Here is a 26,426-nt window from a genome sequence, read left to right as displayed (position 1 = left end):
ATTCATGTATTTCTGTATCCAGTGCGTGCCAGCTATACGAAGCGCCGTCTTTGATACCTTCCAGACAGTTTGAGCCAACGCCAAGTGGTTCCACTTCTGGATCATGTGAAGATGCTGAAACTGGGCAGTGAAGAGGAGAAGTGTCGGAACTTGTAGTTCTGAAAATCGTAAATGGACCTTCACTGATTGTGGTAGGAATGCTTTATTGGGTACAATTGAGTACAACATATGATTGAGGTACTTTCGTACCGTGTAGATCTTCGAAATTCTTGCGAGAAACTCTTTGGAATTTTTAGAATTTTCGTGATTAATTCTTGAAAGATTCACGGGAATTACATCAGAATTTCCGTGGGAAAAACTTCGTAATTTTGACTAGAATTTCAACGGAAATTTCTTCTAGAAAGGTGATTGCTTTGGGGCGAATTGACACTTTTGTTTTTCCGCAATGATAAAATTTTCTCCAACTTTCAATTTTATTGCCGAAAAAAGATTTTGAAGGCCGTGATTTGAATAATACTAGCTTTCTATGGAGGAATTTTGAGCAACGCATAAACATAGACATTGTTAACTGCAAGGATATTATGCCGAATCTAACGAGAAACAGGTGAGCTCTCTTCGATTTATTATAATTTTATCCTGTGACAATCGTGGAGTTGCAGAGATGTTGAGACCTTGAAAAATAATACCTTTTTATTTTTTGTTTTATGGGTTTCTCAAGAAAGCTGACCTTAAATAAATTAAAAAATCGATTGAGCGAATAAAAATTTAGTTTTGACGGGAGAAGTTAATTGAGCTGCAATCGGAACATTTCGTCGACGATCAGTTAATAAGTTCTTCGAAATACCACAGTTGCATGATTTATTTTCTTGATTAAAATGATAAAGTGATTTACTCTTCATACCACTCAGGATACCGTAGATGGAGCCAATCCAGAAGTACTTTCAAATATTCGATGAATTCATGCAGAAATCCATTCAGGGACAAACTCATAATACTAATCCAAACATCTTTCAAAGGTTTCTTCTAGAAAGCATTCCTTTCTCTAAAGAATTTCAGTGAAAGTGATTGCCATCAGAAGGTAGAAGAAGAATAGGTGTTTTTTTCATGCCTTTAAGAGGCTTTGACCCTCCTCCAAAACGTGCATCAGAAACTTTTACAGAATTGAGTTTCTTAATATTTTATATTTATTTAAAAAAAAAACGTTGATCAGATTCTTTCATAATTTTCAACATTTATATTCATTGAAAACAGGCTTCGAATTTGATCTCAATGCGTGCGTTCAACGAGCAAAAAAAGTTGTTTGAGATTGAGCAACATGGCAACACTGTTACAATCGGATAAGTGCTCTCCGTTGCCGGAAATGAAGAGAGGCCTTTTTGTGAGAAATAGTTTGTCTCAATGCGACTAGTTAGGAGCGTCGAATTAATGCGCTGGCGTATGTGTTTTTGGAGCACAGAGCGATCTCGAGATCCGCGTTATTTCGTTCTGCTTTGTACGGTCAATTAACACGTTACACCCGGCATACCGTTTTCCCAAACGATCCTCGCTACAATCACTTCCAACCCAATACGTATATCGTATATCCAATATCCCAGTGATATCTCATGAAAATGTAGATGACTCATCGGCTTCCATCAAAACGATTATCAAGTCAACATTTTTTTACCCATTTACTATTTCCGTCATAAACTGTATCTCGATTTATTGTCTCAGTCGTTTTTTTTTTATTTATTCGAGGTTAACTTTCCCAAAGAACCCATATTTTTAAAGCCTCTAACTATTTTAAGAGTTGAAATCAAAACATGAAAAAGTGCTGCACCTGTGATTCAGCCTGAATAATTAGCCAGATGTTGGTCCAACTCCAACGAATATTGGGTTAACGTAGAAAAACAAATTTTCTGAGAATGTTATTAATCCTGAATATCCTTTTTTGGTTCTCTGTTACAACTTGACTGACCTAACAAAAGTGGAGTGCAACCGTGGTCGGTCAATTATGCTCATACGACTCTTCTACGAGCATCATTAGTATTTTTCGCAGTGTAAAACAGTGAAAAAAAATCATTTGGAAAATGTGAAAAATTTCATTCATATATTTTTGTTATTGACGGTTAATGTGAGCGAACAATGTTTTTAGACTGAACAACCTGATATCATGCTTAAATTAATATGATGATTACGAAAGCGTTTTTCTTATCTCTTATCCCCATTCCCTTGATAAAATTTCCATCGGTCCTCCTTGATTGTTTACTCTAAACTTGGCACGCCTCTGACTTTTATGATACTGAGAAAAAGGAGAAAAGGGCCGTTTAACCGAAGTTCACTAAGCCAAATTCTGTTTGATCGAATGCCATTTGACCGAATAAACCATTAGACCAAAACAGCATCTTGACCGAAACGGCATCTTGCTGAAAAACATTTGCCTGTTATGGACATATGGCCGAAAATGTCGTTCGAGCAAACTGATCATTTGGCTAAAAAATGCCGTTTGGCTAAAATGGTCGTTTGGCAGAAACGGCCATTTGTCATTTGGCTGGAAAAAAAATCCCTTGTCATAAGACAAGTTTGTACCATCCCATTTAATTCCACCACTTGATTGACAGATACGTATTTCGACCTCAACAGTAAGGTCGTCGTGGAAAAAAATGTTGTGAGAAACAATTTGTCTCAATGCGACTCTTCGAATAGCGTCGAATTATTGCGCAAACGTACGTGTTTTTGGAGCACAGAACAATCTCGAAATCCGCGTTATTGCCACGTTGAGCGTTCCACTGGGTTGCCTAAATGATCCTCGCTACAACCCAATATGTAGGGGAACGGCAAAAACAAAGCAATGGAAAGGTATTTAATTTGTTTCTCATTTATTAATTTTTTTTTCAGCAGTGAGCACGCATGTTAGCAAGAAGAAACGACGATATTGGTATTGTATTTCTTTGTTTTGCCCTGAGATGAATATATGATCAGTGAGATGGAGATCGGATCAGTTCCCCTATATCCAATATCTTAGTGATTTCTCGTGAAAATGTGGATGTCTCATCGGCTTCCATCGAAACGATTATCAAGTCAACATTTTTCTACCCCTTCCTCAATTGACATTTTTCGTCAAGATATGTATCTCGTTTTATTGTCTCAGTCGATTCTTTGACTCATTTGAGCTCAACTTCCGCAAAAAAAACCTATATTTCCGAGCCTCTAACTATTTTAAAAATTGAAATCAAAACATGAAAAAGTGCTGCACGTGTAAACCGGCATGAATAATTGGCCTGATGTTCGTCCAAACTTCGGCGAATGTTGGGCCAACCTTGAAAAACAACACTTTTTCACCAGTTTGTACATATTGAGGGGTATACCCCGTTAGGCATAAGTACGTTAGGCATAAATACGTTAGGCATAAGTACAGGGTGTTCAATAAGTTCGAATTCAAAAATGTTTGATCATTGTGTTTGAAAGCCCAATGTACATATTCTGTATTAGTATTGGTATCAGCGGTATATATACGCTATCGGATGTGTGTGGTGTTGACATTCTGTCACTTGTAGTTTGTTTATTACGCGCGTTGAAAATGGATTGGGGTATCATAAATAGACGTTTTGCCTTTCTCGTACAACTAAGTTGTACCGAAAGGCTATCATTTCACTCAAATTCGTACTTCTGATAGAAGTCCCGGAGACCCATAGTGTGATATTCCATTCGACTCAGCTCGCCGAGCTCAACAATTGTCTGTCTGAGCGTGTGTGCGTGGGTGTGTGTGTGTGTGTGTGTGTGTGTGTGTGCACAAAGGGCCATAAAAAACATTAGCCAAATTTTCACATAGCAGCTCTTAACCGATTTTCTTGCAACAAGTTGCATCCGGCAGAGACTAAAACGCTGTTGATCACTATTGAATTTCATAATAATTGCGAATTGTAAAAATAGATAATATTAAAATAGTGATGAGACATAATCACATAGAACAATAATGTGTTATGAAAAATGCCTTGCATCTATGAATATTTTTTATCCGTTTCCTTGCTCCGTGTTTATCCGTGGCTTGCTCCCATTACGAGTTTCATCGTACTATAAAGATGCTCGTGTTGCGCGCATTTAGGCGTAAGCATGCTCTTCGTTCAGTTTCATAGTACTATGAAATTGTCCGAAAGTCAAAATTCGAACATAGGAAATTCAAGAAACTTTTGGCAGCGCCATCTGTCGTCTACTAGTGTAAATTTTCTATCATAACATTAGACGGTGTAACTGTTTTGCCTTTCTTGTACATCATCGAGGTGTAAGCGTAAAGACTACATTTATTACATTTTTGCGCGAGAAAGGCACCATCACCGCTAGGTGGATTAATCTGGGTTTTGAATGTCAAAATCATTGCGGCGTATTACAAAACTGAAGTTTTGGGGACGATTGATGGTGGCCCGGGGCTAAGACGGAGATGAGCCCTACGTGTTCCAATAACCCTTTATAGACGGAAATTGCGATTTTAGCCTAATATGGGGACAATTTCATCGACTTTTTGGACAAAACATTGCGACCTCCCAGCTTCCCGGATTTGATCCCTCTGAAACTTTTTGTTTGGTGCTTTATTATGTTAAAGTTGTACGTATACAAGGTCAGTAACTTGGTCCAGTTCAAGACGTAATTCTCAAAATCTGGAACGAAATGCCCATGCAGATCGTGCGTACCGCTTACGATTTAGAAACGTTTAAAGCTCGTGGAAAAGTACAAAATAGAGATCATTCCAAAAGAAATGTTATAAACGTTCCTTATAAACAATACTTCCAATGAAATTCAACTGGGAAAAGAAATAATTTAATCGAAATTTTAAACATTTTTTAAAGTGTATTCGAACTTATTGAACACCCTGTATATTAGGCATAATGGACGTTAGGCATAAAATGACAAAAAGAACAGCGCATAACATACAGAAGGTAGAATTATACCAAACGTCCATTATGCCTAAGAGACATTATGCCTAACGTCGCGGACCCATATTGAGAATGGTATTAGTCCCAAATATTATCTATCGGTTCTCTGGGTAATAATAACTGGTCTGATGAAGAGTGGAGTGCAACCGTGGCATACGAGTCTTCCGCGAACATCATTTGTGTTGCTTTGCATCTGTGTTGTCAACAGCGTTAATCTACGGAGAAACATTTGGAAAATGTAAATACTTTCGTTTCTTTTTTGTTATTGACGATTAATGTGAAAAAATAAATAAATTGGACCGAACAACCTAAAATCATGTTTTAATTACTATAATGATGACGAAGGATTTTTGTACTTCTCTCCCCATAGCAAGATTGTCATCGTTCTCCTTCAATATTTACTCTTACATAACTTTACTATTATGATACTGGGAAAGAGGAGAAAAGGGTCGTTTGGCCAAAGTTTATTAGACCTAATGTAGTTTGACGGAATATGCCATTTGGCCGAATAAACCATTCGACCGAAATGGTATCTAGCTGATAATTATTTGGCCGTTATGAACAAACGGTCGAAAATGTCGTTCGAACAAACTGGTCATTTGGCCGAGAATGCCGTTTGGCCGAAATGGTCATTTGGCAGAAACGGCCATTTGTCATTTAGATGAACAGGTGACCTTAGATGAACAGTCAAGGAAGGGGGAAGGGTCGTTTGGCCGAAAGCCATTTGGCCGAACACCACCAGGCGGAAAGTTGTTTGACCGAATATACCTTTTGGGCCGAACAGACCATTAGGCCGAAAGGGTCATTTGGCCGAAAGGGTCGATTGGCCGAAAAGGTCATTTGGCCGAAATGGCCATTAGGCCGAAACGGCATTTGGCCGTAAGGGTTATTAGGCCAAAAGGGTCGTTTGACCGAAATGGTCGTTTGGCCGAAAAGGCCATTAGGCCGAAAGGGTAATTTGGTCGAATAGGACATTAAAATAAGGCAAAAAATTCATTCAGTAAGAAAGTGAGAAATTAATAGTAAGAAGAGAGACGTCTCACTTCTCACTCCTCATATCTCACTGTAAAAAGTGAGTAGTGCGAAGTGGATAGTGAGACGTCTCACTACTCACTTTTCACAGTGAGAAGTGAGAAATGAGGAGTTAGAAGTTAAACGTCTCACTGACGTGAATGACCCTTTTCGCCAAACCGTTTTCGGCCCAAGAATTGTGACGGCCGAACTTCCAATTTAGCCAAATGGAATTCGGCCCTTCCCCAGATTTAGCGTGTTCCGTGTGTTTACTAAAAATACTTTAAAAATGCTTTCAAACGATCGTAAGATTTTTCAAACTTTTATGAAATTATTTCTGCAACATTTGTATAAAATCTACGAGACATTCCCAAGAGGTCTTTCGATATTTCATTACCAGTTGTACCGTCAAATGCTGGGTAAAGTGTACCATTGGTACTTCGTGTACCTAAAGGAATCAAATAAACCCCATTTCGCGGTCCTTAGCCTCTTACCCAGCAACACCTATCCATACCTCCTCGTGGTGCTGGCCAGGATACGAGCAACCTTAGGGAAGATCGGGTAACGAATCCCAGTGGGAACTGCAAATCTGATCGAGCGTCTGTTCCCAATGTTAGGGGCGGCTGATCATCATCCGAGTGCCAGCGAGGGACTCCAAACTAAACTGTGCACATCATTTCATCATTTCAATATCGAGAAGGCAGCCCCTTCAACACGATGTTGGTAGCACAACCCTGGTAAGGTAGCCTACCGAAGATTCTACAGCTACCAACAAATGCAAAAAAAATAGGCAGTTTCTTCGGAACTCCCTCAAAAATGCATCTACCTTTTACTTGAAATCAGCGAGACATCTCCTATTGGAGGATTTTTCTAAGCACATCACCTTTTACTTGGATTCGTGAAAAAAGAGCATCAGATTTGCCAACAAAATATTCTCCAAGTTTCACATCAAAGCGCTTCCATCAATTTCAGTTCGTTTGCATTTCGCACAGTAACTTTTGTAGCTTGATTCTTGCCGATTTGGTTGCAACAACTTTAAAAGACAATTGTACGTACATATTCTGCGTCTCGTATGAGATGCCGCGTTTCGAATGAAGTGAGAATTGTCGATTCCTCCCATTTAAATTACACGGTCATCTCATGTGGGACGTGTGGAAATCGACAATTATCGAGTCAGTGCAGAATAAGCCCAAATATTCAGTCGTTTATGACTCACAGACGCTCGATAATGACAATTGATTGGGAAACTTTTTCATGATATAATTCGAAGATTTCAATCTGTAAGAAACGACGTTTCAAATGTTTAACTCAAAAAATTTCTTAATTTTTTGTGATTATTTCGAATTTGCGAAATTCATGGATTTACATGAACAAGAAACCATCGAAATATTGTTATGAGGAGCTCCTCAATTTGTCGAGTGTCTGTTTTGTCGTGTTTCTGCTCAGTAAGCAGACAGTTCGCGCGGTTCGATTTGGTTGCTCTGTGCGGTCGAGATAAAAACCAGCGAAATATTGTGTTCTGCATAGTGCGGTCAGTAATAAAGTTAATCAGTGCGCGTTTTTTCATGTTACGAACAGCAGAACGATCGCGCACGTTCGGAATAAATAAACAAATAGTCGCTTACCAAGGCGACTTCCTATAGATTACCTTTTCATCTAACCAAATATCCCTTTCCCGTGGCACTCACGGAGATGCAGAGGATTCCTCGGTCTCTTGTAGCAATGAGTGTTGAACTAATTTTCCTCCCCTAATCCTAAATTGACTGTGAGGACGTGGCCGGCATCGTTATTGGTCTTGAATTATTGAAACTCCAAATCATGTACAGTGAGAATGGTTTTCTAATCCCAGGAAAGCTATTCATTTGGTGAGCTGTGCAAATTTGTTGTTTCTCGGCCAATCACGACTAGCAACTACGATGTGTACAGTCAATCAAGCTAAGCTAAGGAGCCCCCCAATTTGTCATTGGTAGCGAATTCAGATCATTATCGAACACTATTATAAATGTATTTGGTAAATATAGATTCGATTTTTTTTACCAAATAGTGCGAAATAAAACGGATAGATGGAGAGGAATACTCCCCCTAGACTAGGAGTCCTAGTTATTGAGGCTAGTTAAGCGTTGAATGAAATGCACAAGTCTAAAATGCTTTGAGAATAGGTCGTATGTGCAAAAGAGAGGCTCTCTTTGTTCGAGCTCTTTTTCGTCAATAGATAGGCTAGTTATGAATTTTTTGCTACCTTTTTACTTCAGCACGCTAGTCAAATCTATTGTCTTTAAATATCTACCAAGAAATCCGAAGTAAACTTTAATATAATCACTTGTCATAAGACGAGTTTGTGCAATCCCATTGAATTCCACCACTTAATTGTATCTTGACAGATACGTATTTCGACCTCAACAGTAAGGCCGTCTTCAGTGTCTCGTAGTTGACTCGACTTAAGTCGAGTCTTAAGTCGAGTCAACTACGAGACACTGAAGACGGCCTTACTGTTGAGGTCGAAATACGTATCTGTCAAGATACAAATAAGTGGTGGAATTCAATGGGATTGTACAAACTCGTCTTATGACAGGTGAAGATATTCCACTAAAAAGCTCAAAATAATTTTCTTATGTTATATAATGTTGTAATAATCGAAAGAAAAAGGAAGCAAAGTCTCTTTTGCACATGCGACCTATTTTCAAAGCACTTAGTGATCGAAAATTAATGTCGACTGGAGCAATCCCGGGATGCAGGAACGGTTCGTCAAACACGCTTTTGATCAAAAAAATATTTTTTTGAACGATTGATCGAATAGTCGTTTGAGGGAATGTTAAATTTCGTTCGAGTGAAAGTTTCAATTTCAAATGGGCAATGAGGTGTTGAGGATTTAACGGACCTCTTTAAGAAATATTAAACTGCTGTTATCTTGTGATATTCATCTAATAACCGTAACAAGGAAATATATTCATATTGATCTGATCATCTTGAGCATCAAAATTCATAATAAATATCACGAGTAGATAAATTGGCGGATGTAACCAATGTATTCGTTGAAAATCCAGTGGTAGTAGTCATATGAGGGGTGAGGACATTCCACTAAACAAGTCTAAAAATAATTTTCTTTTGCCCACTGATGTTTTATCGACAGAATCTACTTCGTGAGGAGAGGAACATCAAAACCATTTTACAAAGCGTAATGACGTCAAACAAACCGACTACTTACTACTTGATAAATCCTTTCTCTTCTGTGATCAACTCACTTTCACTGCATAAAGTTATTCCTCGATACAACTTTTCACCAGTGCTTGGAATATGGATCACTTACCTGAAAATGAGAAAAAAGATAAACACGTTGAGAACTGTGTGCCGGGTGTCAATTATACAAATGTTTTGTTAGTTCATTTGACTGTAATAAAACCGAAAAGGGCGCAAATTGGGCAGTTGAACTGTTGTAATAATCATCATCACTAGTCGCCATCACCACTCAGTCAAGCGATGATTCTGTACCCGCAGAGAGCACGTGTCATCGCCGCCTCTGCTCTCAACCTCAATGGTGTCGCGTACTTACGCATTCAGCAGTCAGCATTCATTCAACAGTTTAACGTCCCACAACGGGGGAGCACCCGCATGGCATGACCAAAGTCGTTTAAGTTTCGGATTGAGTGTTGCTAAGGGCTGAGGCTTGACATTTAGAGAGGAAAGTGTTTGGTGTTTTGGTTTTGGCTTGGGCGTCGTTAATTCACATGTTTAATCATTAAAGCGGCATTTTTTGTAGAAAGAGAAATATCTTGTACCTCTGAAAGTGATGTTTGTTGAAAGCAACGATGGTATGAGCAACTTATCGTGAGATGAGATTAAACAGATGATAGAAGAAAATATGGAAATATGGTAAACTGCTCTTTATTAGATGTCCTGCCATCGAAGTGATTCCAATTGGTTCCTAGAGGCTATTTTTCAAATTTTCAGATCAAACTGCATTACTTTCAGCTCAAAAAACACCACATAAACAACTCCATTGATTTACTAATGAATATTCTCAATCAATTTCATATAAAACCTTTGTTATCACATTTACTTCGATAATTTGGAATTTATTGAAAAGAAAAATGTTTCCATACTATTTACATCTTGCAGATCGATACCGATCATTTGTCTAAATGTCAAAACTTAATACCAAACCTCCAGTCGCATCGCTTAAACAGCCAAACTTTCAATCATTCACCACAGCTTAACTATAAAGCGTATCATTATCGTCTGACTTATGTAAAACTGCCAAATCTGACGTCTCACTCATGTTTGCTTTTTTTCATGGCTCTGAATCACCACAATCGCGACTCACCGATTTTCCCACAGCGCAATCCGGTCAAGATGAATTAATTCCAATCCTCCGGTCCGTCCCCTGGTAGCCAGAGTCCAATTGCTCCGCTCCCCAATCTTGATCCGAAACAATTTATCACTGTGACCGACCAACAAGCCGTCGCATCGAAACCCGCAGAAAAAATGGATATTTTTATTGCCGAAACCATCGGAGCAATTTTCGCAGCGAACGCTTGTCGTCCTTTTGGGATTTCGTTTTCACCGGCACGGATTTCGACCCCCGGAGCCGCCCGACGAAGCGAAAGGGGCAGCGTAATCGTGAAATTTTAATTTGGACCTTTCGCGTACCAATTTTTCGTTTTGCCGCAGTACACCTACCCTTATGCTCGATACCTATCTTTTGCAGTGCCCCCAGCTTCCCTACAATTTGTGGCCCTTTGTCGATATGATAATTGAACATTTTTCATGCTTCTGTGATCTTTCGAGACAAGACCGCCGCCGGACTGGTCCGCCACAATTAATCATACCGACCTACTGCCGGCCACTACTGCCATCGCGCGCTTCACAATTAGACCTCTGCTGGCTGGAGAGGCACTATCCAACGCGTTCATAGACGTACCCAAGGAAGGGATTTATAGTTCTCATTCCCACAATATAGCTAGGCCCACCATGATGCACCAAATCTCACTCATCCCTATGTTTTGGTATTTAAAGCTTTGACCACACGCAGTCAGATCAAGTACGATTAGCCAAAACATCACAGGCATCTAAGGCAGAAACAATGATTGAAGCTTCAAATTAAAACGATGAAGAAGATTAACAGTCGAACAGTGTAGGAATCAATCAAAACCTCAATAGAGCTGCTTTACAAGTTATAAAAGTCGTAAAAAACATTATAGTGCTGTTGGTATCGAAAGCTTAAAATAGAAAGCACTTCAACGTGTAGCAACTGAACAATCACAATTTGTGCACGCCCATGAATACATATTAGAGAATATACGTAACAACAGTGCCGATTAAAACCAAACTTCCCCAACTACGGCCCTAGCACAGGAGTGTGCACCAACTTGTTGCAGTTTCAATCTAATTTTTAATGAGCATCGCCCGCAACCAAGTTCGTGAGCTGCGGGCGGAAAGCAAACTATGTCACGAACCACGCCTCCTCTCGCTCGTCTTTTCCGCTGCGCGCGCCTCACCTAATCTCTGGAATCGGTTCCCCACATCTTGAATCTGGAGGAAACGGCGCACAATGATGAAAAAACTATAACCAAATTATCCGTATGGAAGTATCGTTTACAGAAGTTTAAGAAATTTAATCACATTTCTTATTCCTTGATTATTCCCTTTAACGTTTGATTTATTCCCACAGTGCACCATCTAAGGTTAAATTCTTGGTGGAGATACGCTACTTCCTTCCTCCTATCGATAGTTAGGGTTAAGGGGGCCTTTGAACTTCTTTTGCACTGCTCGACTTCAAGCCCCCGAAGACTAATAGCAATCAATCGCTCTACGGGTTGTTTGATTTTGTCTCCGTACCTCACCTGCGCTCACCACCCCTCCCGAAAGCAACTGAAATGGGAACGAAACTCACTCACTGGGAACCGAACACAGACGGTCGGTGCACAAATTGTTCTACATAAAATTAATTTCCCATATGTGCTCCTTCGACTAGCCAGTCGGTAAGCGTGGCCGCCTTGTGGGCATTATGGACCGGGAGGTGCGGTACTCCAGCTACCGATATGCCGTTCTGCACACACCGCCGACCGTAGTCAAGTGTACTCCCATCATACGGGGAACACATGCTCGTTCGGTCGATGGGACTGTATATAACTTCTTTTAAAGGTAAACACAACCATTTCAGACCTCGTGCTGCCTTCCTGTTTCCCCGCCACGATCGCGCTACAGAGCTAATAGCAAAAGGTATTCTACGCTACCGCTTGCGTTGTTCACTTTAAATCATGCTTCTTGCAACCTCAAGTATGCTATTTCTGTCCCTTTGCTTCCCCATTCCTTCTTGCGGCGGAACTCGCTTCCCGAGAACTCCAGAGCGTCAGTTCCCGTCCGTTGGATCGGCACCGGGTGCAGCATGTGCCGCAGCAGCCGCAGTACGCCAAATGGTGGTACTGGGCTCGATGTATTGTGGGACCCCTCGCGTCTGGACAAACCGGAGATCTGCGGTTTTGTCAGACTACGAGTACAGTAGCGCATTCCTTGCGGTTTATCCATGGTCTGGGTTAATGTTTTTTTTTTTCTTTTATCGCTCCTAATGATAAAAATTCGACTTTGCATGGTAAGTTCAGACCAATATAGAAAATATTGAAGGCAATATTGAATAAAATTTATTCCTTTGAAAACAATTATGGTTTGAAATAAATGAACATATTTGATTATTTGTCACTTCTAAGACCGATGAACAAGATGAAAGAAATTTCTTTTTTTTTCGTGGAAATTTTATCAAAAGAAGTTCGGAAGAATTTTTTTCGTGGAAATTTTATCAAAAGAAGTTCGGAAGAATTTCCCGAGGAAATTCGAAGGAATTTCAGAGGAAATTCGGAGGAATTTCAGAGGAAATTCGGAGAAATTTCAGAGGAAATTCGAAGGAATTTCAGAAGAAATTCGGAGGAATTTCAGAGGAGATTCGGAGGAATTTTCCCAAGGAAATTCGGAGGAATTTTCCCAAGGAAATTCGGAGGAATTTTCGAGAGAATTAGAAGGAATTTCGAGGAAATTCGAAGGAATTTGCGAGAGAATTAAAGGAATTTCCAGAGGAAAATCGGGGGAATTTCTCGAAGAAATTCGAAGGAATTTTCGAGGAAATTCGAAGGAATTTCAAGCGAAATTCGAAAGAATTCCTGTGGAAATTCGTAGGATTTCCGTGGAGATTCAAAGAAATTTTCCGAGGAAATTCGAAAGAATTTCCCTAGGGAATTCGGAGGAATTTCCCGAGGAGATTCGAAGAAATTTCAGAGGAAATTCGAAGAAATTTCCGAGGAAATTCAAAGAAATTTCGAGGAAATTCGAAGGAATTTCGAGAAATTCGAAGAATTTCGAGGAAATTCGAAGAATTTCGAGGAAATTCGAAGGAATTTCGAGGAAATTCGGAAAAATTTCCCAAGGAAATTCGGAGGAATTTCGAGAAATTCGGAGGAATTTCGAGGAAATTCGGAGGAATTTCGAGAAATTCGGAGAATTTCGAGGAAATTCGGAGAATTTCGAGGAATTCGGAGGAATTTCGAGGAAATTCGGAGAATTTCGAGGAAATTTGATGGAATTTCCCGAAGAAGTTTGAAGGAATTTCCCAAGAAAATTCAAAGGAATTTCCTGAGGAAGTTCGAAAGAAATTTCTCAAAAAAATCGAAGAAATTTCTCGAGAACATTCAAAGGAATTTCTCGAGAAAATTCGAAGGAATTTCGAGGAATTTCGAAGGAATTTCGAGGAAATTCGAAGGAATTTCCTGAGAAATTCGAAGGAATTTTCAAAGGAATTTCCCAAGGAAATTCGAAGGAATTTCCCAAGGAAATTCGAAGGAATTTCCCAAGGAAATTCGAAGGAATTTCCCAAGGAAATTCGAAGGAATTTCCCAAGGAAATTCGAAGGAATTTCCAAGGAAATTCGAGGGAATTTCCGAGATCATTCGAAGGAATTCCCCGAGGAAATTCGAGGGAATTTCTCAAGGAAATTCGGGGAAATTTCCCGAGGAAATTCGGGGGAACTTCCGGCGGAAACTCGGGGCAATTTCCCGAGAAAATTCGAAAGAATTTCTCGAGGAAATTCGAAGGAATTTCCCGGGGAAATTCGAAGCAATTTCCCGAGAATTCATTCATTTATTTAGTTAACATCTAAACAGATAACACTGAATCAACAATTTGACGCCACAATACACGGTTCGAGGCTGCATCTCTCCATCCTCGGATACGCCCCACGCTCGCCAAGTCGTTCTGCACCTGGTCTGCCCATCTCGCTCGCTGCGCTCCACGCCGTCTCGTACCTGCCGGATCGGAAGCGAACACCATCTTTGCAGGGTTGCTGTCCGGCATTCTTGCAACATGTCCTGCCCATCGTACCCTTCCGGCTTTAGCTACCTTCTGGATACTGGGTTCGCCGTAGAGTTGGGCGAGCTCATGATTCATTCTTCGCCGCCACACACCGTCTTCTTGCACACCGCCAAAGATGGTCCTAAGCACCCGTCTCTCGAATACTCCGAGTGCTTGCAAGTCCTCCTCGAGCATTGTCCATGTTTCATGTCCGTAGAGGACAACCGGTCTTATAAGCGTCTTGTACATGACACATTTGGTGCGGTGGCGAATCTTTTTCGACCGCAGTTTCTTCTGGAGCCCGTAGTAGGCCCGACTTCCACTGATGATGCGCCTTCGTATTTCACGGCTAACGTTGTTGTCAGCCGTTAGCAAGGATCCGAGGTAGACGAATTCCTCGACCACCTCGAAGGTATCCCCGTCTATCGTAACACTGCTTCCCAGGCGGGCCCTGTCGCGCTCGGTTCCGCCCACAAGCATGTACTTTGTCTTTGACGCATTCACCACCAGTCCAACTTTTGTTGCTTCACGTTTCAGGCGGGTGTACAGTTCTGCCACCTTTGCAAATGTTCGGCCGACAATGTCCATGTCATCCGCAGAAGCAAATAAATTGACTGGATCTATTGAAAATCGTACCCCGGCTGTTACACCCGGCTCTCCGCATGACACCTTCTAGCGTAATGTTGAACAACAGGCACGAAAGTCCATCACCTTGTCTTAGTCCCCGGAGCGATTCAGACGAACTGGAGTGTTCGCCCGAAATCTTCACGCAGTTTTGCACACCATGCATCGTTGCTTTGATCAGTCTGGTAAGCTTCGCAGAAAAGCTGTTCTCGTCCATAATTTTCCATAGCTCTACGCGGTCTATACTGTCGTATGCCGCCTTGAAATCAACGAACAGATGGTGCGTTGGGACCTGGTATTCACGGCATTTTTGAAGGATTTGCCGTACAGCAAAGATCTGGTCCGTTGTCGAGCGGCCGTCAACGAAGCCGGCTTGATAACTTCCACGAACTCGTTCACTAATGGTGACAGACGACGGAAGATGATCTGGGATATCACTTTGAAGGCGGCATTAAGGATGGTGATCGCTCGAAAGTTCTCACACTCCAGTTTGTCGCCTTTCTTGTAGATGGGGCATATAACCTCTTCCTTCCACTCCTCCGGTAGCTGTTCGGTTTCCCAGATTCTGACTATCAGTTTGTGCAGGCAAGTGGCCAGCTTTTCCGGGCCCATCTTGATGAGCTCAGCTCCGATACCATCCTTACCAGCTGCTTTATTGGTCTTTAGCTGTTGAATGGCATCCTTAACTTCCCTCAAGGTGGGGGCTGGTTGGCTTCCATCGTCCGCCGAACTGACGTAGTCATCTCCTCCGCTGCCTTGACTTTCACTGCCTGTACTCTCAGCGCCATTCAGATGTTCCTCGTAGTGCTGCTTCCACCTTTCGATCACCACACGTTCGTCCGTCAATATACTCCCATCCTTATCCCGGCACATTTCGGCTCGCGGCACAGAAGCCTTTGCGGGATGCGTTGAGCTTCTGATAGAACTTGCGTGTATCTTGAGAACAGCACAGCTGTTCCATCTCCTCGCACTCCGCTTCTTCCAGGCGGCGTTTCTTCTCCTGAAAAAGGCGGGTCTGCTGTCTCCGCTTCCGTCTATAACGTTCCACGTTCTGCCGGGTACCTTGCTGCAGCGCGACCGCCCGCGCTGCGTCCTTCTCCTCCAGAATCTGTCTGCACTCTTCGTCAGAACCAATCGTTCCGTCGACTTCGACCCATATACCCGACGTTGTTCTCCGCTGCGTCGTTGATGGCTGCTGACTGTATTCCAGCAGTCCTCAAAAGGGGCTCATCGAGCTCACCCTCTTCCGGCAACGCTGCCTCGAGATGCTGCGCGTATGCAGTGGCGACATCAGGTTGCTTCAGTCGCTCTAGGTCGTACCGCGGCGGTCGTCGGTACCGAACATTGTTGATGACGGATAGTTTTGGGCGCAGTTTAACCATTACCAGATAGTGGTCAGAGTCGATGTTAGCGCCACGATATGTCCTGACGTCGATAATGTCGGAGAAGTGCCGTCCATCAATCAGAACGTGGTCGATTTGTGATTCTGTCTGCAGTGGTGATCTCCAGGTGTACCGATACGGGAGGCTGTGTTGGAAGTAGGTGCTGCGAATGGCCATATTCTTGGAGGCGGCGAAATCAATTAGTCGTAGGCCGTTTTCGTTCGTCAGCCGGTGAGCGCTGAACTTTCCAATAGTCGGTCTAAACTCCTCCTCTTGACCAACCCTGAGCGTTCAAGTCTCCTATGATGATTTTGACGTCGTGGCTTGGGCAGCTGTCGTACTCACGTTCCAGCTGCGCGTAGAATGCGTCCTTATCATCATCAGTGCTTCCAGGTGTGGGCTATGGACGTTGATTATGCTGAAGTTGAAGAACCGGCCTTTGATCCTCAACTTGCACATTCTTTCATTGATCGGCCACCACCCGATCACGCGCCTTTGCATATCGCCCATCACTATGAAAGCTGTTCCCAGCTCGTGTGTGTTGCCGCAGCTCTGGTAGACGGAATGATTACCACTAAACGTTCGCACCATTCCAACAAACCTCCTGCAGCGCTACGATGCCGAATCCACGGTCCTTGAGCACATCGGCGAGTATGCGTGTGCTCCCGATGAAGTTGAGAGATTTGCAGTTCCACGAACCGAGTTTCCAATCGCTAGTCCCTTTTCGTCGCAGTGGTCTTCGCCGATGGTTCCGGTCCGTACTCTCTTGTTGATTGTTCGTTGCTTAAGATTTTTTAAAGGCTGGCTTGCAGGGCCTGACACCAAACCCCCTAAATTTCCGGAGGACCATTCCTCCTTATTTCCGGTGGACCATGGTGCACAGTTTCACTTTAGAGTCCCTCGCTGGCACTCGGACGATGATCAGCCGCCCCTAACATGGAGAACAGACGCTGTTGTGAGCCGATCCTGACATGGAGAACAGACGCTCAATAAGATTTGCACCTCCGGAAGGAGCAAACCCCCTTCCCTGTCAGCATACGACCATAGTTCCACCGGGGTTGGTTACCCGATCTTCCCTAAGGTTGCTCGTATCCGGCCAGCACCGCGGGAGGTAGGGATAGGAGTTGCTGGGTAAGAGGCTAAGGACCGCGAGATGGGGTCTATTTTATTCCTTCAGGTACGCGAAGTACCAATGGTACGCTTTACCCAGCATTTGCCGATTTCGAGGAAATTCGAAGGTATTTCGAGGAAATTCGAAGGAATTTCGAAGAAATTCTAAGGAATTTCCCGAAGAAATTCGAAGGAATTTCCGTGGAAATTCGAAGAATTTCGAGAAAATTCGAAGGAATTTTCACAGGAAATTCGAAGAAATTTTCTGGGAAATTCGAAGGAATTTTCACAGGAAATTCGAAGGAATTTCCCGAGCAAATTCTAAGGAATTTCCCGAGCAAATTCGAAGGAATTTCCCGAGGAAATTCGAAGGAATTCCCCGAGGAAATTCGAAGGAATTCCCCGAGGAAATTCAAAGGGATTTCCCGAGGAAATTCGAAGGAATTTCCTAAGAAATTCAAAGGAATTTCGAAGAAATTCGAAATAATTTCCTTAGAAATTCAAAGGAATCTTCCGGGAAATTCAAAGGAATTTCCCAGGAAATTCAAAAGAAATTCGAAGTAAATTCGAAGGAATTCCCCGAGGAAATTGGAAGGAATTTCGAGGAAATTCAAAGGAATTTCGAGGAAATTCAAAGGAATTTCGAGGAAATTCGAAGGAATTTCCTAACAAATTCAAAGGAATTTTCGAGGATATTCAAAGGAATTTCGAGGAAATTCAAAAAATTTCGAGGAAATTCGAAGGAATTTCCGAGGTAATTCGAAGGAATTCCCCGAGGAAATTGGAAGGAATTTCCTGAAGAAAATTAAAGGAATTTTCCGAAGAAATTCGAAGGAATTTCCCAAAGAAATTCGAAGGAATTTCCCGGGGAAATTCGAAAGAATGTCCCGATGAAAGTCGAAAGAATTTCGAGGAATTCGAAGGAATTTCGAGGAAATTCGATGAAATTTCCGATGAAATTCGAAGGAATTTCGAGGAAATTCGAAGAAATTTCGAGGAAATTCGAAGGAATTTCCGTGGAAATTCGAAGAATCCCCGAGAAAATTTGAAGGAATCCCCGAGAAAATTCGAAGGAATTTCCCGAGGAAATTCGAAGAATTTCCTGAGGAAATTCGAAGGAATTTCCAGAGAAACTCAAAGAAATTTCCAGAGGAAATTCAAAGAAATTTCGAGGAAATTCGAAGGAATTTCCTGAGGAAATTCGAAGAATCCCCGAGGAAATTCGAAGGAAGTTCCGAGGAAATTCGAAGGAATTTCCGAGGAAATTCGATGGAATTTCGAGAAATTCGAAGGAATTTCCCGAGGAAATTCGAAGGAATTTCCCGAGGAAATTCGAAGGAATTTCCCGAGGAAATTCGAAGGAATTTCCCGAGGAAATTCGAAGGAATTTCCCGAGGAAATTCGAAGGAATTTCCCGAAGAAATTCGAAGGAATTTCCCGAAGAAATTCGAAGGAATTTCCCGAAGAAATTCGAAGGAATTTCCCGAGGAAATTCGAAGGAATTTCCCGAGGAAATTCGAAGGAATTTCCCGAGGAAATTCGAAGGAATTTCCCGAGGAAATTCGAAGGAATTTCCCGAGGAAGTTTGAAGGAATATCGAGGAAATTCGAAGCAATTTCGAGGAAATTAGAAGGAATTTCTCGAGGAAACTCGAAGGAATTTCTCGGGAAATTCGAAGGAATTTCGAGGAAATTCGAAATTATTTCGAAGAAATTCGAAGGAATTTCGAAGAAATTCAAAGAATTTCGAAGAATTCGAAGGAATTTCCGTGGAAATTCGAAGGAATTTCCCGAGGAAATTCGAAGGAATTTTCCCTGGAAATTCGAAGGAATTTTCACAGGAAATTCGAAGAAATTTTCACAGGAAATTCGAAGGAATTTCTCGAAGAAATTCGAAGGAATTTTCCGAGGAAATTCGAAGGAATTTCAAGCGAAAATTCGAAGAATTCCCTGTGGAAATTTGTAGGGATTTCCGTGGAGATTCAAAGAAATTTTCGAGGAAATTCGAAGAATTTCCCCAGGAAATTCGAAGGAATATCTCGAGGAAATTCGAAGAAATTTCAGAGGAAATTCGAAGAAATTTCGAGGAAATTCAAAGAAATTTCGAGGAAATTAGAAGGAATTTCGAGGAAATTCGAAGGAATTTCGAGAAATTCGAAGGAATTTCGAGGAAATTCGGAAAAATTTCCCAAGGAAATTCGGAGGAATTTCGAGGAATTCGGAGGAATTTCGAGGAAATTCGGAGGAATTTCGAGGAAATTCGGAGGAATTTCGAGGAAATTCGGAGGAATTTCGAGGAAATTCGAAGGAATTTCGAGGAAATTCGAAGGAATTTGCCGAGGAAATTCGAAGGAATTTCCCGAGAAAAATCGAAAGAATTTCGAGGAAATTCGAAGTAATATCCCGAGGAAATTCGAAGCAATTTCCCAAGGAAATTCGAAGAAATTCCCGAGAAAATTCGAAGGAATTTCACTAGGAAATTCGAACGAATTTCCCGAAGTAATTTCCCGAGGAAATTTGAAGTAATTTCCCGAGGAAATTCGAAGTAATTTCCTGAGTAAATTCGAAGTAATTTCCAAGGAAATTCGAAGGAATTTCCAAGGAAATTCGAAGAATTTCCCAAGGATATACGAAGGAATTTCCCGAGGAAATTCGAAGGAATTTCCCAAGGAAATTCGAAGGAATTTCAAGGAAATTCGAAGGAATTTCGAGATCATTCGAAGGAATTTCGAGGAATTCGAAGGAATTTCGAGGAAATTCGAAGGAATTTCGAGAAATTCGAAGGAATACCTAGAGGAAATTTGAAGGAATTTCCCGAGGAAATTCGAAAGATTTTCTCGAGGAAATTCGAAAGATTTTCTCGAGGAAAGTCGAAGGAATTTCCTGAGGAAATTCGAAGGAATTTCGAGGAAATTCGAAGGTATTTCGAGGAAATTCGAAGGAATTTCGAAGAAATTCTAAGAATTTCCCGAAGAAATTCGAAGGAATTTCTCGCGGAAATTCGAAGGAACAGCCCGAGAAAATTCGAAGGAATTTTCCCAGGAAATTCGAAGAAATTTTCACGAGGAAATTCGAAGAAATTCTCACAGGAAATTCGAAGGAATTTCGAGCAATTCGAAGAATTTCCTGAGGAAATTCGAAGGCATTTCCGAACAAATTCGAAGGAATTTCCGGAGGAATTTCGAAGGAATTTCCCGAGGAAATTCGAAAGAATTTCCCGAGGAAATTCAAAGAAAAATCCCGAGGAAATTAGAAGAAAATTTCCCGAGGAAATTCGATGAAATTTCCCGAGGAAATTCGAAAAAATTTCCCAGAAATTCAAAGGAATCTTCCAAGAAATCCAAAGGAATTTCCCCAGGAAATTCAAAAGAAATTTCCCAAGGAAATTCGAAGAATTTCCCAAAGGAAATTCGAAAGAATTTCCCAAGGAAATTCAAAGAATTTCCCAAGGAAATTCAAAGGAATTTCCGAGGAAATTCGAAAGCATTTCCCTAACAAATTCAAAGAATTTCCCAAGGAAATTCGAAAGAAATTCCCAAGGAAATTCGAAGGCATTTCCCAAGGAAATTCGAAGGAATTTCACAAGAAAATTCGAAGGAATTTCCAAAGGAAATTCAAAGGAATTTCCCAAGCAAATTCGAAGGAATTTCATAAGGAACTTCAAAGAAATTTCCCAAGGAATTTCCCAAGGAAAATCGAAGGAATTTCCCAAGGAAATTCGAAGGAATTTCCCAAGGAAATTCGAAGGAATTTCCCAAGGAAATTCGAAGGAATTTCCCAAAAAATTTCGAAGGAATTTCCCAAGAAAATTTGAAGGAATTTCCCAAGGAAATTCGAAGGAATTTCCCAAGGAAATTCGAAGGAATTTCCCAAGGAAATTCGAAGGAATTTCCCAAGGAAATTCGAAGGAATATCCCAAGGAAATTCGAAGGAATTTCCCAAGGAAATTCGAAGGAATTTCTCAAGGAAATTCGAAGAAATTTCCCAAGGAAATTCGAAGAAATTTCCCAAGGATGGAATTCTAAAAAACATCCTGAGAAATGTGAAAAGCAAATCATTGGTGATATTCAAGTAAATTTCCAAATAAGTTCAAAGACTTTTCTCGAAAACAATTGAAATAATTTCTCGTGGAAATTCGAAGAGCATTGTGGATCTGCACTAAGTGAACATGGTCGGGACCGAGGGAAGCAACCAAAGCCGATTTGGGAAGTGTTGGCGGGCCTTGGTTTAGATTAGATGTCGGTTGTACATTAATTCTTGAATGTTGCTGATGTTGGGCTACAACCTTGATTAAACCATTTGCTGTTGTATTCCCTTAAGAATGTCTTCCTCTTGTTGTCTACCGTTCAATCGCTTTCGTATGTCTTCCTCACGTCGTTGTCCTCCAAGAAAATGTTTATTTGTCCCGTTACAGATGTAAAACATCGCCAAGGATATCAACTATGTGAACATCAGTATTGATATTAACTAAGCTCCCTAAATTCTTTTCCTTTCCTAATGTATTTTTGTCATCACCAACATCCCAAACCACGAGTCTTTCGGTTCCCCAAAACTAACACTATATTTAAGAATCATGAAAATGTATTTTTTTTTTTAAATGACTTCGGCTCCGAAACGTTTTACGGCAAATGAGCCTTCCAAATAAACGATAGTTAGAAAAGAGACAATATCAAACCCTCAGAAGATAATTCAGATCAATAAACAAATTCTCATCCTACCAGGTGTCGATCAGATGGATCACAATTCGACGTTGTGAGTACACTACATAAATACTTCCTCTGCGTTGGTGATACACCCGTCAAAAGATTGGTATAATTGTGAATCGCAATCGCAAAAACCATTTAAGAGTTTCCTTAGCTGCGTTGATGGGACACCTGCAAGATGATAGTGAAATTGAGGATCATATAGATCACAATTGCGCCTTATGGGACGCCCGCATTGAAGAGTTTCTTAAACTCCGTTGATTAGACACCCACAAGAAGAATGGTGAAGTTGTGGATCATAAGCCAATTTATGGAATGCCATTTTCGCGAATGTGCCAATTTTTAAATAGCACTTTCTTAGGTAAAATAATATAGAATTATAGTTCTAGCTAATTGGATGAAAATTTAAAAACTTTCGTTGAAACAAAATCTTCTTTGCGTCTCTCTAAGCAAAAACTTGAGTTTTTCTTATTTTAATCAATGCAATGATTGGAATTTTGCAATTCATTGGTATCTGTGGATGCTAATAATAACTAATAATGCAGTGACGATTCTGATATGTGATAAGACTCAAAATTCTTGCTGGGTGAGGACCTTTTGAGGTAATGGTAGAGTTGGGACGCCCGCATACAAGACGTTTTGCTTCTGCGTTGGTGGGACACCCGCAAGAAGAATAGTGTGTTTAAGGATCGTATTAATCACAGTTCAGCGTGGTTGTGTAGCAGGTTTGTATTTTACTTAGGGTCATCAACGATAACTAACTTGTTTTTTGGTGAACGGTTGAAACAATAATGATTTTATTGGTAAACTTTTTATGAAGCGGAAATAGTTTGTCATAACATAATATGCTGGCATTCAACCGTCTAAGACGAGTTTAGTATTCTCCATTGATTTCCACTACGTTTTGTTATCTTTGCAGATACGTATTTCGACCTCAACTGTGAGGTCGTCTTCAGTGTCCTGTACTTGACTCGACTCACAGTTGAGGTCGAAATACGTATCTGCAAAGATAACAAAACGTAGTGGAAATCAATGGAGAGTACTAAACTCGTCTTAGACGGTTGAATACATTCCACTAAAAAGAGCTTAAAATATTTTTTCCGATGCTGGCGTTGCTTGTTTTACCACCTCTTCATCGACCTACACACAAGACCATGAAATTTCATAAGCTTAGGATTTATTTTTTTTATTTTTGAGATAGTTTTTGTCTCTTACTTTGTTTTAGTCAATTGTTATAGCATGTCCACTTTTAAGTCCTACATCAACTTTGTTACCCATAACTCGATAGTGTTGGAAGTTGCTCACAAATATCGTAACGCTGCATTGGGTCTCCAGTTAGCCTTGCAAGCAAAGGCGTAGGATTGCCAATCCGGAGATGGCGAGTTCTATTCTCGGTCCGTTCTAGGATGTTTTCAGTCCACACAGGGCACATACTCATATAATGGCGGGCATAGATAAGCTTTCAATTACGTAATTTGTGAACACCCCCTTGGGCATTGTTTTGCGCTAGAGGGGAGATGTGTTGCATAAACATTAAAATCAGAAAATCTTCGAAAATCTCATTCTCCCAATGTCAAGTCAAGCATTTGGAAGAAAGCGAAACGATTTGAAGAAATTTATTCTCGATATCTAACCAAAGTGCTCTTGAATATATTATTCCAAACATACAGATAATAATAATGCTAATACAATCATGCTTGAGGCATTTGCTGAGAGACGAAATAGGTTACTTCTACCACGCTGACTCGCGCATCATGAGACTGTTACCGCACCTACCTTGCACTTGTAGCCGCTACGAATGAGCAAACAAAAACAACAACACTACTTGAACTAAAGAACCAGGAATCGGGAACCGGGAACTGAAGTTTCGCCAGGTTACGCGGAGGTGTGTCTGTGTGAGCGTGGACTCCACCCGTGCAGCGGCGAAGGAGCAGCAAGTGTTTAAATGTTATGCTCGGGTCGTTCACTTCATAACTTTTGCGCATACATTTGTGTACGTTGTCCGTTCCATCCTACACAGGTAGGCAATCCGACGATCTTCGCCCGCGATGAGCCCCTTGGAATTCCATTCTGATGGTGGCTGCCGGGCTGCCATCTCCATACCTATGATCGATTGGCTGCCATTCGAAGGCGGCATGAATTTCTCTCCAGAACAAGCAGCATGCTTTCTTTATAAGCTGGGGAGGGTGTCACAGGATGATTCGTACGCTGTACTAAACTGCAACTAATTTTATTCTTCTCAAATTAAGATACTTGAATCATACCAAAAATAAAAGGTTTTATTTGTTTTCTTCGTAGTAATTGAATAAGTAGAACTGAGCATCATTATTGACGATTTCAAATCTAATGATTTATTATATTCGATTCTCCCCTAATCGCCCGCTTGGAGGTTTCTCATGTTCGGAAGCCGCTACATCACATACATTCAAGATTTTTCCCAATCTTTTATTTTGGAGTGGCGCTCCGCTCACTTCCACACCTTATGTCTTTCTCATACACCAAGGTATAGTAGAAGGTTATAAAATCACTCCAAAAATGAACTTTTGATAGGAGGCCAAGGAATTCACAAAGGCGATCCATCTTGACCCACAAATTTGTTAAAGCTGAAGACTATTGAATGAGAAATGCATCCTCACTGCTAGGTAGGATAATCACTATGCTTTTTTTTTCAATCGTTGTTGTAATGGCGCCAAACTCGAACAAAAGAAAATAGAAAGAGGATCAATCATCATCGAGTTTTCCTGGTTTCTTTCGTCTCCACCCGAGGATAGAGAGCGCGCGCGCGAACCGCGTTGACTTCACTGAACGGTGCATGGTGTGGGATTTTCGGACGGAGGGCACCACATTCTACCAAAGAGATGACTGAACCCGATAATGACATTCAAGTAGCTCTTGGGAGGTGAAAGGAGTGTGCCTTAAGTAGCTCTTCAAAGCCGTTTGAGTATTTATCACCGAAGAAAGAAGAAAAAAGTGCATGAGAAGTGAAACTGAGCAGTTACCCAACGTTACCCGCTCGAATGGGAATCTGTCACATCAGATGAATAACCAATTATTGGTTTCGTTCCGACGGTGTGCGCATGGAATCGGCCTTGATAGTTTAACACTCTCACTTCTACTTTAACCGGTCACATTCCAAATACCGTAACGCCTAGAGAGGTGACCAAAGACAGTCTACGAGCTGGCCTGGCCGGCGGTGGGTTTCCGACAACAAAAGCCCCATAATGATAGCGTTCAGATTCAACTGGTTTGCTTGCACCGATTGATCATGATTGTAATTATAATTTACATAATCGTTATACTGTTAACACACATCGCGTGGAGAAGGGGCCTTCGCGAACGAACGAAACCCGGCGCTGTGTCCTTTCCCTTTTTTTCGTTGAACCGAGTTCGGTTGACGCGACCAGCAAACCCAGCTAACGGCGAGGTATCCGATTGAAAGAAAAATGTCCGGTGCGCAAGCCTCTCAATAGAGAATTAATTATTAGTATGCACTTCCGGCTGATGGGTAAGCTGAGGGCACCGCCAAAGAAGGAAGTCCCACTTCAAAAGTCCGCTGGCAAATTTCGACTCTTTAACTGAAGAAGGTATGGAAAGGTGGCACCACCGGATACTGCTTCCACCTTTCTGTTCTCGTCTAGAGACGCGTCGCGTTTGTTGGCCGTTTATGGCACGGTTGGCATGGTTGAATCACTGCCACCAACCATTCCGAAAGCACCGAACACAGAGGTTGACTTATCATTATGTGCATCCATTACTATCATCATCAGTGCCATGATACCAGAAAGATCTCCCGAACGCACTCAAGACACAACACTCGCCAAGGTAACTAAAGCAGACGATGTGATCCCTAGGAAATAATCATGCCTTTTCCCCTTTTTTCCATGTCATTACATATGATTACACACTTGTGCGAATCCAGCAGAACAATCTGCCACTCTAGATTCCGCCCAGTTGACATTCATGTTGATAGGCTCTCTTCGCAGGAACAAAAAAAATAAACGCCAATAAATTTGCAGTCCCATTGCATCGGGATGCACAATTGAACACAACTAGAAACCTGTCGTTCAACTGTGACATTTGAATAAATTTTAGAAAGCTTCAAGTTGAACCACCTTCAGCCGAATCCGCGTCTGCATCTCAACTGAAAGTTGTACCAGAAAATGGCACTTTTAGAAACCGGTTGCCAACGATTTTTTTTTTCGTATCTGTCTGAACGTGAATGCATTAATTTCATAATCCACTACTAGCCGGCAGGTTTTGTGGTTCATGACCTTTCCCGCGCGGTGGCGCGGGGTGTGCAGACTGCGTATGAACAGATGATAAATGCGTTGATTAATGCCGTTGTCACCTGAT

At 41.4% G+C, this 26,426-nt stretch overlaps 1 protein-coding gene across 4 annotated transcripts in view; it reads right to left on the bottom strand.

Moving 5' to 3' along the window:
• The window catches only part of LOC134227344 (cyclic AMP response element-binding protein A), a 299,421-nt gene that overhangs the window by 123,415 nt on the left and 149,580 nt on the right, over nt 1-26,426 (bottom strand). The window contains exon 1 of one of the 4 annotated variants that reach the window (XM_062708754.1): nt 9,127-9,196. The exons of the other annotated variants lie outside the window; for them this stretch is intronic. The gene's annotated coding sequence lies outside the window, so the exon portion shown is untranslated. Of the gene's footprint in view, nt 1-9,126; nt 9,197-26,426 lie in introns of those variants that run through there. 4 annotated transcript variants of the gene reach the window in all.

Source organism: Armigeres subalbatus, chromosome 3 (genome assembly GCF_024139115.2).
Source record: "Armigeres subalbatus isolate Guangzhou_Male chromosome 3, GZ_Asu_2, whole genome shotgun sequence".
Lineage (NCBI taxonomy): Eukaryota > Metazoa > Arthropoda > Insecta > Diptera > Culicidae > Armigeres > Armigeres subalbatus.
This window is presented reverse-complemented; position numbering and strand designations above follow the sequence as displayed.